The following is a 10,755-nucleotide window of genomic DNA, read 5'->3' as shown; positions in this document are numbered from 1 at the left end:
ACTAGACTTTTTACTTTTTTGACTTTACTATACTATGACTTTTTTACTTTTTTTTGACATACTATACTATAACTTTTTTACTTTTTTCGACATGCTATGGCTTTATGCCAGATGGGGAATTAGCTCAAATGGTAGAGCGCTAGCTTAGCATGCGAGAGGTAGCGGGATCAATGCCCGCCTTCTCCAGACAACTTTACATTCTTCTCGTCGCTTTACACTTTAAATTATAACGCTTTACAACAAAAACTACACGCTTTTTATTCTTTCGACATACTTATACTATGACTTTTTTTGACATACTGTACTATGACTTTTCCATAACTTTAATAATAGGCAAGGCAAGTTTATTTATTTTCAAAGTTCTTTACTCCAAACAGTAAACACGTCGAGACAAGTACAGAAGAACCACCACACATATGGACAAGTAATGAAAAACAGCCACTAAAGAGCAAAAAAGATAGAAATTAAACACATTTTCAGAGACTGGTGTAAAATACTAGGATTAAAGCTGCAGACTGTGTGGAGAGTCCAGTAGAAGCTGGACCTCGTCTTCCTCGTCCCTCCTGGGGACGCAGGTGATGGTTGACCCACCAAAGACAACGTTGCTGCACGTCTTCACTGCCGTCCCTGAACGAATCCTCAGCTCTCCCCTCACAAATGTGTCTTTTCCACCAAGGCTAACCAGGTTCTGGTTCTGCTTCTGGTGCTGTTGCCAGTTCGGTGCTGGTTCTACTCACCAGTTCTCTATGAACCAGCTGGATCTTCCCCAGCCTGGACCCAGCAGACCGTTGGTGTCCTCCCCAGACCACGGTGGTTTTGATTTCCTCCCCAGACCACGGTGGTTCTGGTTTCCTCCCCAGACCACGGTGGTTCTGGTTCCCTCCCCAGACCACGGTGGTTCTGGTGTCCCATCCATGTCCAAAGCTAACATCAACAGCTCTCTATGGTTAACTGGGGCGGCTGTGGCTCAGTGGTAGAGTGGTTGCTTGTCAAGCGGAAGGTTGGTGGTTCGATCCCTGCCCCTGCAGTCATTGTCGAAGTGTCCTTGGGCAAGACACTGAACCCCGAGTTGCCCCCGGTGCTGCGCATCGGAGCGTGAATGTGTATGAATGTGTATCTGATGAGCAGGTGGCACCTTGTACGGCAGCCCCGGCCACAGTGTATGAATGTGTGTGATGGTGAATGTCTCCTGTAGATGTAAAAGCGCTTTGAGCAGTTGTTAAGACTGGAAAAGATATAGAAATACAGCACATTTACATTTACAACAGCTGACTGGGGTTTTCAAAATGACCGCCAGAAGTTTTGGTTTCCTAACGCCATGATAACCCCGCCCCCCCAGCACCTGACGTAACCGGTTCTTATCTCTAGACCAGCGCTGGTTGGTGCTGAGTTGGAACCCGTGTTCTTGGCCCAGAGCCAGGTTTATTTGTGTAGAAAAGAGAAAGAACCGGTTCCATATCTGGCCCTGACTCTGAACCAGCACCAGAACCTCCTTGGTGGAGAAGACATACATGAAGCTGCTGCTGCTCAATACGAAGGAAAGCGACAGACTGCAGCGGATCATCTGGTCCTGGACCCGGAGCGGGCCGATAAGATCCGGCTGCCGGCTCCAAATCTGGACGCAAACTCTCACACTGATCTTATTTTCCATTTTTAATGTCAAGTTGTGTTATTTTTGTTCATAAATCTCGACTGTTGGCAGAACTTGCATGGATCTTCTCTTCATGTATTTTCTCTAAAAAAAAAACGTCCTTGTATGTAAAAACCTAATTGGTTATAAACCGCTGTCTGATTTTTCTTTAAAGACATCATAGCATAATATGTCAAAAAAAGTCACAGAACAGCATGTTGACAAAAACTCATAAAAAAACATAGTCAAATTATCGATATCTGTCGAAAAAAGTCAGTATGGTTTTTCGAAAAAAGTTTTAAAAAAAAGTCAAAGTATAAAATCATACCGTAGTATGTAAAAAAACATCATAATATATGCTGAAAAAAAGTCACAAAAAGTCATAAAACTTCTAATATAGCATGTCAAGAAAAAAAATAGAAACTAATGTTAATTTAGCAGATAAAACCTTTGCAGCTGTGGTTCGAACGCAGGACTTTTTCTGGCGTTGACGCACTTCCGTCAGCTTGTTGTTTGTTTTCTAACAACACAACAGGCTGTTATACAACATTCATAACACACATTAATAATTCATCATCAGCACGTTGACCTGCCATTCAACTCTCAGGTTAAAGCCTCTGCAACACACAGTGTGTTCCCGTTGTAAGAAATGTGTGTGTGTGTGTCGGCATGTGTGTGTGTGTGTGTGTGTGTGTGTGTATGTGTGTGTGTGTGTGTGTGTGTGTGGCCTGTGTATGTGTGTATTGGCCTGTGTGTGGTGTGTGTGTGTGTGGTATGTCGGCCTGTGTGTGTGTGTGTGTGTGTGTGTGTGTGTGTGTGTGTTGGCCAAGTGTCAACGTGTGGTGTCGGCTTGTGTGTGTGTGTGTGTGTGGTGCGTACGAGTGTGTGTGTCGGCCTGTGTGTGGTGTGTGTGTGTGTGTGTGTGTGTTGGCCAAGTGTCAACGTGTGTGTGTCGGCTTGTGTGTGTGTGTGTGTGTGTGTGTGTTTGTGTGTGTGTGCGTACGAGTGTGTGTGTCGGCCTGTCTGTCTGTGCGTGTGTGTGTGTGCAGTGCGTACGTCATGCATGCATGCATGTGTGTGTACATGTGTGTCAGCCTATGTGTTGGCCTGTGTGTGTGTGTCTGTGTGTCTGTGGTGTGTGTGTGTGTGTGTGTGGTGTGTGTGTGTGTGTGTGTGTGTGTGTGTGGTGTTTGCAGGCTGCAGTCATCCAACAAGGCTAGTGAAACTAATCTTGATCTGTTGAACAAGCAAACCGGAGCACCAGCAGTCCCAGCCCCCCCCCCCCACCCCCCGGACCCCAACCCCTCCTCCCCCACCCTCCCCCCTCCCCCCTCCCTCACCCACTCTGATAAATAATAAACGACCTTTGAGTGGCTCCAATTTATGAGTCGTGAGAGCAGGGGCCCGATAATGGACTAATTAGTTGTATCTCACATTAACGGATATTGGACACTCGGCTCCTCAATGCTAACTCTCATGTCTGGGATCTGCCCCGGGGGCCCGGGTGGGACACCCAAACTCAAAGAGGAGGGCAGGAGGGTAAAGGGAGTAATTTTCTGTTCCGGTGAGAGCGGGTGGAGGTGGAGGAGGAAGGGAGGCTGGAGGTATTTGGGGGTGGAAGGGGGGGAGGGCCTACAACTACTTACAGGTATTTGTGTGTATCAAAGCTTCCACAAAACCAGCGTAGAAAACGCACAAAGTGACAAAGTGGGTTTGGGAGTCTGGTGGTGCAGCGGTGGAGGAGGAGGAGGAGGAGGAGGAGGAGGTGGAGCGGGGCGGGGCGGGGCCGGGGAAACAGGTGAGGCTTTGTTTTGGCCCGGCTTCTGAGGTAGATCCATATCAGGGATCCTCTCCCGCTCGGGCTCGCGCGCTCTCCGAGGCGGATCGGTTTACGGCGTGGAGACTTGCTGTCGCCTCTCCGTCGGCTGACAGACAGGCGGGGGGGGGGGGGGGGGGGAGGGAGAGAAGGGAGAGGGAGAGAGGGAGAGAGGGAGAGAGAGAGGGAGGGAGAGAGGGAGAGAGAACATCTTAGACATGAACACACAACAAGATGGTCCCAATCACAAATTCAGATGAGATTAGATAAAAGTTTTATGATCCCCGAGGGGGGGGGGCGGCAGCAGAACTGGATCCTGATAAGACCAGAACTGGATCCTGACAAGACCAGAACTGGATCCTGACAAGCCCAGAACTGGATCCTGATAAGACCAGAACTGGATCCTGATAAGACCTGAATGCTGGAGATAATCCGACATGTACAAACAACAATAAACAGGATAGAAAGAAAACGTGACCCGGGATTAAAGATGGAGATAAACACACTATACTGTGACTTTTTATGACTTATTAGGACTTATTAGGACTTATTAGGACTTATCAGGACTTATTATGATTTTCTATATAATGACAGTTTTATATTTTTTGACATACTGTACTATGACTTTTTTCCCTTTTTCCGACATATTACATAGCCCACTATGACTTTTTCTGAATGTTTTCGACATACTATACAATGACAATTTTCATAACTTTTATAATTTTCCCTTTAAAGACAGCAGCAGAACTCAGATCCTGATAAGACCTGAACGCAGAACTGGATCCTGATCAGACCAGAGCTGGATCCTGATAAGACCTGAACGCTGGAGATAATCCGACATGTACAAACAACAATAAACAGGATGGAAAGAAAACGTGACCCGGGATTAAAGATGGAGATAAACACACTGTACTACAACTTATTAGGACTTATTAGGACTTATTATTAATCATTATGACTTATTTCTACATACTATACTACGACCTTTCATATACTTTTTGGCTTACTGTACAATGACAGTTTTCTATTTTTGACATATTGTACTTTGACGTTTTTAGAAATTTATTTCAACGTAATTTACTATGAATTTTATGACTTTTTATGACTTTTTAGAAACTTATTTCAACATATTATACAATGAATTTTTCATGACTTTTCCCCCTTTTTTCGACATATTATATATAGCCTACTATGACTTTTTATGACTTATTATTAATCACTATGACTTATTTCTACATACTATACTACGACCTTTCATATACTTTTTGGCTTACTGTACAATGACAGTTTTATATTTTTTGACTTAATGTACTTTGACGTTTTTAGAAATTTATTTCAACATAATAACATAACTATGACATTCCTGACTTTTTGGGGACTTTCTTCTACATACTATTATGACTGTTTTCATGAATTCTTTGAGATACTATACAATGACTTTTTTATATTTTTTGACATTTTTTACTATACTGTGATTTCTTCTGCGTAACTTTATGACTTTTTCAGGATTTCTTTTCATATACTCTACTATGACGTTTCTCAAAATACTACATCATAACCTTTTTTATTTGTCACTGATTTCTACATTTATTTTCACACACTTTTTACAAATTAAAAGATAGATCAACGTATTATACTATGACTTTCTTTGATTTTATTCACATACTATTTTGAGTTTTTCATGAATTTTTTGACATGCTTTTTGAGATTCTATACAATGACAGTTTTACATTTTTTGACATACTCTACTTTCAGTCCTTTTAGACTTTTTTCTACATACTGTTATGACTTTTCCATGATTTCTTTTGTCATTTTATACAATTACAATTTTATATTTTTTTTACATACTATACTTAAACATTTTTATGTTTTTCCATACTTTCTCACACATTTTTTCGATATACTACACCGTGTCTTTTTCATGATTTCTTTGACATAATAGTATGCCTTTTTCCTAGTAACCCTTTTTTCAAAATACTATGCCATAACCTTTTTAGGATTTTTTTTGACATACTATATTATGACTTTCCCATAACTCTCCACTTAAAGACAGCAGCAGAACTGGATCCTGATAAGACCAGAACTGGATCCTGATAAGACCTGAACGCTGGAGATAATCCGCCATGTATAAACAATAATAAACAGGATGGAAAGATAACGTGACCCGGGATTAAAGATGACAGAAGAGGATTTAACGCTCTTCTCTTCTCTTCTCTTCACGCTAACGCTAACGCTAACATGTGTCCAGACTCGCATCAGGTAGCGACGAATAACAGAAACCAGATCAGACTCGCGTCCTTTTCGTCAAAGATTTCAAAGTCCACATGGCCGGACGAGACACAGCCAGGCTGATGGGAAAACCAGTAGTTTGCGGGTTTTGTAGAGAACGAGTGTTGGTGGTTGAATAGTCTGTTGTCTATGTATACATATATATATATACTACATATATATATATATATATATATTATTACATATATATATAATATATATATATATATTACCATATATATAATATTATATATATATTATATATATATATATATATATATCGGGCATAGGGCATGGCAGCTTACTTCCTCCTCTCTCTCTCTCCCACCCTCTCTCTATCTCCTCTCCCCTCTCCTCTCCTCCTCTCTCCTCTCCTCCCTCCCTCCCTCTCTACTCTCTTCTCCTCTCTCTCTCTCTCTCTCTCTCTCTCTCTCCTCTCCTCTCTCTCTCCCTCCTCTCTCTCTCTCTCCACCTCTCTCTCTCTCTCTCTCCACTAAAGGAGTGTTTGTTCGGGAGTTAATCCCTGACATGATGCCTGTTTCTGCTCCGACACTGAAAGTAATCCAGTCCACCACACAAAGAGAGGGGGGGAGTCGGGGGGGGGGGGGGAGACAAAAATCAGAGTTTGGGGGTAAACCGGGTTTTTTTTCCCCTATTTTTCTTTTATAACACAACGGCAATGTGTGTGTGTGGGGTTTTGGGTGTGTGTGGTGTGTGTGTGTGTTGTGTGTGGGGGTTCCGATGTGTTTTGGTGTTGTTTGTGTGTGTCGTCCGCATGTGGGGGTTTGGTGTTTTTGGGTGTGGTGTTTGCTCCCGCATTGTGTGTGTGTGTTGTGTTTTTGCGCCGCTTTTGTGTGTGTGTTGTGTGTGTGCGTCCCCATTGTTGTGGGTTGGGGGTTTTTTGGGGCTGTGGGGGTTTTTGTGGTGTGGCCCGCTGTGTGGGGTGGGGGTTTGTGTGGTGTGCGCCGCTGGGGTGTGTGTGTTGTGTGTGTGTGTGTGGTCCCATGTGTGTGGGGGTTTGTTGTGGGGGGTTTGGTGTGTGTGTGTTTGGACCGGAGTTTTAAACAGATGTATTTGTGCCGGGCTGCTGCCCCTCCTCCCGCTCCCCGGGGAAACCTGAAAACCAATCCCACCCGTCCCCCCGGCCCCCCCGACGGGTAGGACCTCCCACACTAACGGCCCGTTAGCTCATATGTACGACACCGGTTCCCGGTAACAAAAACAACGCTTCATAAAACCTGAGACCTTCTCTCCCCCAAGACCTTTCCCAAAGTAGTACCCCATCTTTCATTTGTACAACATTACTTTTTCTCCATGGTTTGGCTCTTTTTTGAAACAAAAAATGAATTCTAAAAAACAACATGGCAAACCCAAACTCGGCAATTTTTAAAAACAAATTAAATTTCCTCTTCATTCATAAATTGAAAATGCCAAGTACAGCCTCAATGGTTCAGTACATCTTGCAAATGTAAGTAAGGGTAGCCAAATTTTAGCAAATTTCCAAAGGAACGATCTTTATCAAACTGATTGTTGTTTCTCGGTCAATTTTGGTTTTCCCCCCAAAAACTTGTCAGCATCATTATCGTTGAAATTACTCACAATAGTCGTTCAAATTTTCAAAAGGTCAAAAACATAACCCATGAAAACCACATAGAACCCCTTGGAAAATTTTTCTTTTTTTTTTTTCACGCAATTGCACAGGGAAATAAACTTTACTAACGAAACGGAGTTTCACACATCTCAAATGACCAATCAAACAGTTGGTTTAGTCACATGCCGGTGCTGTCCAGGACTGGGAATCCCCCCAAACCTTATAAAAGATCTTGACAAGCAAGCCCACATTTTTGAACATGGGGCCCCCCCCATAAATGAAAAAGCAAATGCCTGCTCAGTAAGGAGGTAGAGGGGGGGAGGAGGAAGAGGAAAGAGAAGGAGAGGGAAGGGTGCGTGGTGTTTAATAAAGGGAAAAGGCAGAGGACCCCGAAGACACATGCTTTTCCCGGAGAAATTCGGGCCAGATTATGCAGCACAACCATCAATCAAACAATCAAGTTTTTTTGTTAGCCCTTACAATAGCCGGAAGTACCCCCAAGGCTTAAAAAAAGCCCTAAAACAATAATAACAAATAAAACCACCAAATCAATTAAAAGTGCTGTTGGTGCGCGCCAGGACATTAAAAACCCTTCCGAAAAATATAAAAAGGACAGGGAAATGGCACCAAGAGACGTATTGCCCTAGTGGGGAATTTAAACTAATTTAAAAAGGGGGCTAACTCGTTTTAAAAAGGCTGGGTCATAGGTTTGCGGTGTCAGGGGTATTTGTTCACTTTGGGAGCGCGACGGCAAAAAAAAACGATCGCCCCCTGTTTAAAGGGTTGGACTCGGGCCTAAAGCCTTTGACCGGGGAGGAAGGTTTGCCAAAACCGGGAACAGTAAAAGTCCCCCATGGTTCCCCAAAATGGGGGGCAGGTCCCCCAAGTGCCCCCCTAATGGCCTAATTTTTTTGGGTTTATTTAAATGTTATGTGTATCATTTTCTTTTTTCTGAGTAAAAGTTTTTACAGTATGTGTGTGAAGATAAAAAAAATTCTGTTTTACAGTATATTTTGTGAAACCTTTTTTCTTCTTTCAGTTTTTTACAAAAACTGTATTGTTAACGCAAAAAAAAAACAGCAAACTTTCGTGAGTTAAAATTAAAGGTTAAAATCCCCATTCGGCGACATTGGTTTTGCAAAACGCCATTGGTGTTTATTCCCAAAACCTGTTTTGGGTTTATTTTTTTAAAAAAAAAAAAGTTACATGTAAAGAAAGGTTTATAAAAGAAGATAACTAAAGTTTTTGTCACGGGTTTAAAAACTTTGAGCTAAAATTTTAAAAACTCCCCTAAACGGAGATAAAATTTTCAATTCTAAGCCACCCATTGTGGGTTGTCCCCTTTTAAAATTAAGGACTGGGCAAGAGAAAGGTGGAAAATGGGGGAATTTTTCCGTCCCGCCTTTTAGGACAAAAATATTAAACATTCTGATTTCATGTTTCCCAAAACTCAAGGGGAAAGAGAAATTTGTGGCACGGGAAGGGTTAAAATTAAAAGGGGGGAAATTTTTTTACCGAAAACTGTTTTGGGAGAGGTTTAGGACGGGTTTTCTTTGCAAGTACTATAGTTTGTGCTAAACGGAAATTTTTCCAAAATGATTTGGTTTTGAGAAGAATTTTCTGTTCAAGAAAGAGCCAAACCCAAGGGGGGAAAAAACTGTAAAAAGGAACTTCCCCCTTTAAATGTCTGAAAAAACTCAACCGAGTATAAAAAGTGGAGTGATAATAGAAGATAGATAGATAGAAATAGATGATAGACGAGATAGATAGATAGAAAATCAATAAAAAAAATAGATAGATAAAAATAGATAGATAGATAGATAAGTCATAGATAGATAGATAGATAGATAACTAGATAGATGATAGATAGATGTACATACTAATAACATAATAATGGGAAATTAATAGATAGATAGATAGAGGATATGTAATAGATAGATAGAGGAAGATAGATGATAGATAGATAGATAGAAGGGGGGATAGATAGATAGTGGATAATAACCCAACCATATCTAAACCCTACACTACCAAAACCTGGTGGCTGCTGGGTGTGTGCTGGCTGTGTTTGGGGGTTGTTGGGATCCCCCAGTCGTCGGGCCCCGGCCTCGGCCGGGTCTGGGCTTGGGTCCTGGGTTCTGGGCCTGGCCTGGGCTGGGTCTGGGTCTGGGTCTGGGCCTGGGTCGGGTCCTGGGTCGGCCTGGTCTGGGTCTGGGCCTGGGCCTGGGTCTGGGCTGGGCCTGGGCCTGGCCCCGGGCCTGGGTCTTGCTCGGAGGAAACTACTAGAACGGTTGGGTCCTTGTAAATTCTGGAGTGTGGTCTAGACCTGGTCTACCTGTAAAGGGTCTCCAGATAACTCTTGTTATGAACTGATACTATAAACAAAATTGACCTCAATTGAAAATTGAATCATTAAGTTGAAGAGCGTCGTAGTGAACCATCCACGTTATTTTGTTTCACAATTTGGTTGAAAGAAACCCAAATTTCTGAAATAGAAACTTCTTTAAATCTGAATCAGATTTGACCCGAGGTCACCGGGGGGGGGGGTTAAGTACTGTTTTGCTCTTCTGTACTCATCCTACTAGAGTAGGATTAGAAATGCAGGACTTGCACTTGCAACTGATTCAGCTTCATTCAGACCCTGTTTATCTGGTAGATTGATGATTAAGCACATGAGGACCGGATCATCATCAATTTCACAGGATTACCCATGATCCCTTGCTCTTTGAGGTCATGTTGGCGGCGGATTTGAACCAGACAGAGATAAGAGATAGACGTCATGAATCCTACAGCCGCTCAAAAGACAAAATGTGCACACATCAGAGTAACACAATTACACAGGAAGTAAAAGACCTAGAAAAAATAGAATTAGTTATGATAATAAATCAATAAATCAAATATATATACAGAGTGAACGTCCTTCTGTAAACAGACGTTAACAAAAAACCATTCGTAGAGATGAGTAATTCCCAATTTCCACCGGTTGCGGAATGGCTGCCAACCCATTTGTGTGCATCCATGACCCAGAAATGCCTGTTACTAACCGAGGTCTGGGGAGTCCTTATGAAGAACAGGTTGGGTTTGGATTAAGAACAGGTTGGGTTTAGGAAAAGAAGAATAGGTTGGGTTTAGGATAAGAGGAACAGAATGGTTGGGTTTAGGATTAAAACAGGTTGGGTTTAGATTAAGAACAGGATGGTTGGGTTTAGGAAAAGAACCAGTTGGGTTTAGGAAAAGAACAGGTTGGGTTTAGGTTAAGAAGAACAGGTTGGGGTTTAGGAAAAGAAGAAAAGGTTGGGTTTAGGATTAGAAGAACGGGTTTGGGTTTAGGAAAAGAAAAACCCGGGTTTGGGGGTTAGGTTAAGAAGAACAGGTTGGGTTTAGGAAAGCAGAACGGGTTTGGGTTTGAAAAGAAGAAACGGGTTTGGGTTTAGGATTAGAAAACGGGGTTGG

The 10,755-nt window shown here is 42.4% G+C and overlaps 1 long non-coding RNA gene across 1 annotated transcript; it reads left to right on the top strand.

Moving 5' to 3' along the window:
* The first annotated feature begins 3,338 nt into the window (after positions 1–3,338).
* On the top strand, positions 3,339–10,538 carry LOC116669751 (uncharacterized). The gene is made up of 3 exons (XR_004326848.1): positions 3,339–3,349; positions 8,520–8,523; positions 10,372–10,538. It is a non-coding gene; the product is annotated as an uncharacterized LOC116669751 (long non-coding RNA).
* The last annotated feature ends 217 nt before the right edge of the window (positions 10,539–10,755 follow it).

Source organism: Etheostoma spectabile, chromosome 20, assembly GCF_008692095.1.
Source record: "Etheostoma spectabile isolate EspeVRDwgs_2016 chromosome 20, UIUC_Espe_1.0, whole genome shotgun sequence".
In the NCBI taxonomy this organism is placed as follows: Eukaryota; Metazoa; Chordata; class Actinopteri; order Perciformes; family Percidae; genus Etheostoma; species Etheostoma spectabile.
The sequence above is the reverse complement of the archived record's forward strand: the minus strand, read 5'-3'. Positions and strand labels throughout refer to the sequence as shown.